Source organism: Papio anubis, unplaced genomic scaffold (assembly GCF_008728515.1).
Source record: "Papio anubis isolate 15944 unplaced genomic scaffold, Panubis1.0 scaffold2107, whole genome shotgun sequence".
Lineage (NCBI taxonomy): Eukaryota > Metazoa > Chordata > Mammalia > Primates > Cercopithecidae > Papio > Papio anubis.
In genome coordinates, this window is record NW_022162140.1 from 425 (window position 1) to 7,707 (window position 7,283).

The window sequence follows — 7,283 nt, forward strand, 5'->3', positions numbered from 1 at the left end:
CAGACCCTGCACTGGGATCAGGCGGCACCACCTCAATCAATAAACTTTGTTTATCTGGTTTTGTGGCCCCCACCCAGGAGCCAACTCAGTGCAGGAGGACAGCTTCAGCTCCCTCTGATTCCATCTCTGATCTGACCAATCAGCACTCCCCTCTTTCTGACCCCCTACCCACCAAATTATTCTTTTAAAAACCACCCCAGAGTTTTTGGGAGACTAATTTGAGTAATAGTAGCACGCTGGACTCCCATACAGCTGCCTCTGTGTGAATTAAACTATTTATTGCAATTCCCCTGTCTTAATAAATCTGCTCTGGCTAGGCAGCAGGCAAGGAGAACTCAGGCAGTCACAAATCTTGCTCTCTTCAAGGAACCAGTTTACAAAAGGATGACTATGATCAAAACCACTTTAGCGTTTGGAACTTCCAAAGTACTTCCGTTTGTTTCCAATTCATTTGCTGTCACACTCTTTGCTAAAATGGCTATCAGAAATGTCACCATGATCACTTGGTTTACACTATTAGCAAAGTGGTGGCAAAAATGGTTTTTTGTTTTTCTTTTTGAGACAAGGTCTGGCTCCTTCACCCAGGGCTGGAGTGCCATGATGTGATCATAGTTCACTACAGCCTCAACTTCCCAGGCTCAGGCAATTCTCCCACCTCAGACTCCCAAGTAGCTGGGACTACTACAGGAGCCTGCCACCATGCCCAGCTAATTTTTTTAAAAAAAACATTTGGTACAGACAGGGTTCACTGTGTTACCTAGCAGGACTTCAACTCCTGAGCTCAAGCGATCCACTCACCTCAGCCTCGCGAAGTGCTGGGATTACAGGCATGAGCCACTGAGCTCAGCCGCAAAGGGGTCATTTTTGAATGTAGATATACTCTGAGGTGTATCTACAATAGACACTGTATCTTCAATTGTAGACGTACACTGAGGTGATTGTGAATGACAGTCTTATCTGGAGTCATAAGTAAAAGTAACACTAACTCGTGCCAATGCCTGGCATGATCTTGATCTGCTGCTGCTGCTCAATGTAAACAAAACTGCTCCCTTGTCTTGCACAGATGCAGCCCACACAGCTGTCCTCACTGTCTAGTGGGCATCCACGAAGGCTCTGCTGGAAATGCCTCCCTGCTCACCCTGCCTGCCAGCTCCAGGGCCCCTCCCTTCACAGCAGTCATGAGGCTGGATTGGAAGGGAGCCCTGGTGAAGCTGTGTTTCAGTGTCATGTTGGTGCATCTGGGAGGAACCCCATGACTCTACAAGGCTCCTCACATGGTCATGGGCAATTCCAGGCCCAAAGAGTGCTGCTGCAGATATCTGAGTACCCATGGAGACTTGAGAGTGTGGTGGGCATGTGTTGATGCCCCAGAGTGCTTCTCACACTGTGGTTGGTGAACGCTGGAGCTTCTAACTCATCAGACCAATTTCCAAATACATGCAACACTCTCAACGGGGAGGGACCAGAGCACAGGAATCTGTGGCTATTTAACTTCATTTCTCTAGGTTCCTATAAAAACAGATCTTCAGATAAAAGGGAGAAGAAAGGGCCAGCAAAAGCAAATACACAATGGGTGACTGAAGTTGAAACCATAACTTCCCCATAGTCCAGAGGCCTTATGATCTTAACAGTGGCCAATTATTTCAAAGGCCAGATGTTTACCCCTTAAAAGGGGACTGAAACTGGCACGCAGCTTCTCAAAAGCTATAAAGATATTTACTGTACCTTATCATTCTGATAGTACACTTGTAAGAGGTTTGCCAGAAAACAACCAGAAAAATACTTTTCAGTTCATCAAGCAGGTTATTACAACAATAACACATCAAGACCTACCCATTAATGCTGGAAAATACAAACTGTTACACTAACGCTGGATAGAGAGAAGTCTGCAGTCTTATACCTATTTCCTTTACCTGCACAATGAAACCTATAAAGATATTTCTTACAGTCTTAACTTGGAGAGCAACGAGGCATGGAAACTGGTTACAAAGATCGCCAAAATCTGACAAACTCACACATTCTCAACTGCAACGTCCTGGGGATTCTGGCTGTCATCCTCACTCCACAGACCACGGTTTCTCCAAACCTTGGAGGCAAGAAGCATGGCTCCGAGGACAATCTTTTTCCAATTAGTAGGACAAAGATCGATGTTAGCACTAGTTAAAAGTCGTTCGATGTACACCTGCAAAATAGAGCACTGGTCTTTGATTTCAGTTCAGTGTAAGCGTGGTGATAAAAACATTTAAGAATGAAAGATTTCTTCTGGTTTTGACCACAAAGTAAGTGCCTTTTATTCTTATGTTCCGCAGAGACTTTGCTCAAAGTAAGAGGCCAAATCACAGTCATAGTCAGATACCTCTGCAGCCTACTCTGCCCATAGACATTTCCAGCCCAATTTCGGTCACAGGGATGACTGGGCATTCCTGGGCATGAAGAGAGGCACCATCAGCACCTTCACACTCATGAAAGGCAGCACAAACTCAGGCCCAGTGCAGATTAAGGTTGTTCAGGAAACGCTCCAGAGCCGTCTGTGTGCTGAGTCACGCCTGGCTGGCAGGTAATAGGAATTTTACAGGTGTGCCATGCTTGAATATGTAACACCCAAGTGATACTGAGGACACTGCTGTCTTCTCCTTTTCATAGTAACTAACCCACTCTTGGGACACCCACTGAGGAACTGTGGTCAAGAGCGCTTCCCAATGCCTGCCGTGCAGACAGCATGACAAGTGCAGGTCTCTGTGGCTGAGAAATAATCTCCATATTCAGTGCTTGATAAGGAACGTGTGTGTATGAAAGGAGGGTCCTGCTCACAGCCCCTATTTTCCACGTCTCCATAATCACTTCATGAAAACTCATTGCTTGTGCTACAGTATCGGCATTCAGTCAATTCGGTTGGTTTTTAGGCAGCTGTCGGCCTCTGTATCCCTGGGGTTCCTCTGAACCAGCCAAGCAGTCTATGAGACAATCTCAGGAAGTATTTTCTATCTATCCAATCTCTATCGTATAAAGAACTGGGTGAGGGACCAGCTGAGTGAAGGTGACAGAGGTGAGCTGGGAGGCGTTCCTATCCCAGAGAGTGCTCTGCAGAACAGTATGTCTCTATGCTACTTGACGTCTTTGTATCAAGACCAAAGGAAAACAGTTCATTTTAAGAGAGTTCATTTCTTGTCTAAAGGTTATCAGATTGGCGGCCCAGATCTGGCAATGTTCTCTGAATTCAACTGTGTTTTCAAAATCAAATGGCTGGTGAACACGGTATGTTCTTATTCTGCTCTCTTTCTCCCTAACTCTGCACTAGCGGGTATCCTAGGAATGACCCTCCCTCCCAGGGTTCAACTCCACAGCATTCATTAGAGAGCACTTAAACAGCATTGGCGAGCCCTCAACTTCCTGTCACCTTTACTGGTAAGCTGGACCTGCTGACACTCACTGATACCACTTGTCCTCCTGGATCAGTGAGGAAGTTCCTTTTTTAACACCAACTCTTGTATCAGCACGGATCCCATCCCAATTTTGCAGAACACTGTTGCCCCAAATCACCTCTTCTTGAAGACTTTCTCCCTCTCTGCCAGAGATTTTCCCCAATACAAATGTGTTTCCTGTTCCCATCCTGCTCCCCGCAGCTCCCGAGGCATCCTCTCATTTGCTCACAGTATCAGGCCCTGTTGCCAGCTCCTCACCTCCCATCTCTCCTTAACCCACCTCACCCACCCCCAACACTCGCCTGAGACTCCTCTTGCCAAGGTCCTCAGAGTTTTGACACCTACAAACCAGAGCCCTTCACCCCAAGGCTCCACTCCCCAAGCTGGCCCTCATCTTGTCCAGGGAATTGTCATTGACCTAGCTCCTGGGGACTAATACTTACATGTGAGTTACCCTGCTCCAATCTGTGTGCAAACACTCTGTGCCCACCTTCACTGGTAGGCTGCCTGCTTCAGATTCTGAGCCACCATGGGTCACGGCTCACCTGTATCATTCTAGTTGCTTCTTGGTCCTCTTCTCTGCCCCAACCTTCCTCCTAACTATGGTCTACTCTCCCCAAGCCATCGCCATAACCTCTTAAATTAAGAACACTGCACTCCACTGCTTAAGATCTACCATGAGTCCCCTCATCAAACTGGAATAAAACCTGAACTTCTTCCCATGGCCTGCAAGCCAAAGGGCTCTGTGAGCCGTGGCACTGCCTGTGCGGCCTCACCTCTTCCGTTCTTTCCTTCATTCCTCCCACCTCACGGGCCCCTGCTGTTTGTTCCTTGAACACACATGAAACATGTTCCTATCTCAGTCTTCGCTCTCGTTCCACTGCCTGTCATGCCAGAACTCCTTATCATCCTCGCTTTATAGTCATGTCACTGTTCAAATATGACCTCTCTAGAGAGGCTCTTCCTCATCATTCTCAATTAGTGAGCCCCTCCCATCCCTCTCTCTTTATCCTGCTTTATTGTTTTGCTATATTGGAATCTGTTGAAGGAGAAACCAGAAATCTCTCCTGCTGCCTTTAATAGCAATTATTCTGTGATAAGAAAAAAAATGGCATCATTTTAAACCACAATGATGATTAAATTCAAATATGTGTATTTACTTTGCTTGTACAGGTTTCTCTCAAAAGATCTGATGAAAATTTCAGGAATCTACTTTTGGTTAGAAACATGGCCATACCCTGAGTAGGAGACCAGTTGTTAAAGATGCTTTATAGATAAGAAATATCTTACCAAAGCTACGATTGCACATGGAGCTGTTAGTTTTGTGACTTGAAAAAGAGTACAGAAATATCTGAAAATACAGTTGCGTTTGGGATCATCCTCGAAGGATTTCCCTGAAGAATTTCCTTGCTGAAAGAAGAAAAAGACAATATAAATATCCACTCAAGAAAACTTTTTAAGTACTCTTAAGGTGGCATTGCTCCCATTTGTGCTAACATGTCCCTTAAAATAATTTTGATGGGATAAAATGTCTTTTAGTTTTCAAAAATATAAACAGTGGGATCTTAAAATATTTTTGGTTTCCTGTAAACAGAGATGCTAAGGTGGTCCTTTGGCTATCATATGTCTGAAGAAGGAAGTTTTAAAATTTTTATAGCATTTAAACTGATTTAAATTTAAATTGTTGTCTAATTCTATTCACAGAGATTGTGTATATTTGTCAGGACTATTTACAAATATTTATATTGTTTGCTGCTATAGAAAATTATCTTTTAAAATGATACATTTTGTTATCTGGATGGTATATTTACTCCCCTTAGCGCACTAATTAAACAAAGCTGCAAGTCAGCTCTTACTCCAGCATGCCCACTTGACAACACTCCTTATATAAGATGATTAGACACAACAGAGGCGAGACTTAAAGGTGGGTGATTTTGACTTCAGCATGAACTAAACACAACTCTATGAAACAAAAATAGAACCTCAAAGAAAGTGTCACTTACTGAAAGTGGATGTATTGGCTCTTCAAAAATAGCCAGAGATCTATTTGCATATCTATAAAATAAGAATGTGCATTTAAGAAATTAATCTGGGAATTGTCAACATCTTAGTAAAGTATCTGCTGGGAGTAGGGCATGGAGGGTGGAGGGAGATACATCTTATTTGCTTTGGTGAAATTTGTTCACCAAAACAGTTTTTGCAAATTTTTCTCCCGGATCCTGGCCTTCAGAGGGTTTCTTGACCTCTTTTTCTTCAGCACATAATGTCCTGAACTGTGAAGTCTTTTCTACATTGATGATCCAGATTTGCCTTTAAATATTCACCGCCGCTAACAGGCAATGGTAATAAACTACATCTGTTTTCACCCCTCTACCCTCATGCTGGAACACAAGAACATTTTATAAAGCAGTAGTGGTTGGCAATAAAGTTTTTAGACCTTTTATTAAATGTGAATGAGATTCAGATTTCCCAACTATATCTTTATTATACTTTTATCATATTTGTTTAAGTAGTTTGAGTTACAAACTTAATTGCCTTTTTATTTTAAAAGAGGCCAGTCTTTAATGAACTTTAAAAATCTAACACATTGTGTGCTCACTTAGGAAACCAGTGGTTCTCCAAATGTGGTTTGTGGACCCTGAGATTCCCTAGGAGGCCCATGATGTCAAAACCTTTTTTTTTTTTTTTTTTTTTTGAGACAGGGTTTTGCTCTTTCACCCAGGATGGAGCACAGTGGTACAAATATGGCTCACTGCAGGCTTGACTCCCTGGGCTCAAGCGATCCTCCTGCCTCAGCCTCCCAAGTAGCTGGAATGAAATGTGCACACCACCATGCTCAGCTAATTTTTAATTCTTTTTTGATATAGATGGGGTCTTGTCACATTACCCAGGCTAGTCTCAAACTCCTGGTCCCAAGTAATTCTCCCACCTTGGCCTCCCAAAGTGCTGGTGTTACAGGTGCCAACCACCACCTATGGCCCAAAATGTTCTTATAAGAATACTAATTAAACCTGAGAAGCTGCTTGAAAATAAAATATAAAAATAATTTATTACTTTCTGAAAGTAGTAAGACATCACTTGCTTTCTCACTGTTCAACACTTGTAATAATTACGTAAAAGCAAAAGTGGGTAAAACTGCTGGTTTCTCAGTATGAATAAGGGCCGTGGTACTGAATTATACTAGTATTCATTCCGCTCTTCACCGCCCCTTGCAGTTTTTATTAAAGCAGCCAGCTTCACTTAAGAATGTCCTTGATGAAACAGTAAAAATTAATGGAGCTATTAAATCTTGACCTCTCTTTTTAGTACTCTAAGTAGAACATTCACATAAAGCACTTCTGCATGCTGAAGTATGGTTATGTTAAAGAAAAGCACTTGTGATTTAACTGCGAGCTGAACAAGCCAATTTTTCACAGAGCACCATTTCTATTGAAAGTATGACTGACTGGCATTCTCAAAAAGAAGCCAAGTGAGTCTGTCATTTCACGGAAAATAACAAGTATCTGTTGTCCATAATAAATCTAATGCTTTCAAGCTAAAGATCAGGACTTGGAAGACTCATACCTACTACTGTGAGCTTGGCAGCATCTCAATCTGTGAAGACGTTTTTATAATCGTGGTGATGCTAATGAAAGTGAGTTTTTACACTATACATAAACATGAATTAATATTTTCCAAATAGCCAATGGATAATATAAAAGCCAGTAAGGGGAAAGATCCATTCAGTGTACAAGAAAGATCAGTGAGTATTAGTGGAATGAATTCATTGATATGTACAACCCCATTATAACTATTTTAATAAATCAGCACTTGGGGAGCTTTGGTGTGGTTAAAAATACCCACAATTACCTGAAAGCTTTA

The 7,283-nt window shown here is 42.6% G+C and overlaps 1 long non-coding RNA gene across 1 annotated transcript; it reads right to left on the reverse strand.

The window, feature by feature from the left end:
• Positions 1 to 667: 667 nt before the first annotated feature.
• Positions 668 to 6,068, reverse strand: LOC116272811. The gene is made up of 3 exons (XR_004181370.1): positions 5,426 to 6,068; positions 4,713 to 4,832; positions 668 to 2,182 (listed from the first exon to the last, which is right to left on the reverse strand). It is a non-coding gene; the product is annotated as an uncharacterized LOC116272811 (long non-coding RNA).
• Between the last annotated feature and the right edge of the window lie 1,215 nt (positions 6,069 to 7,283).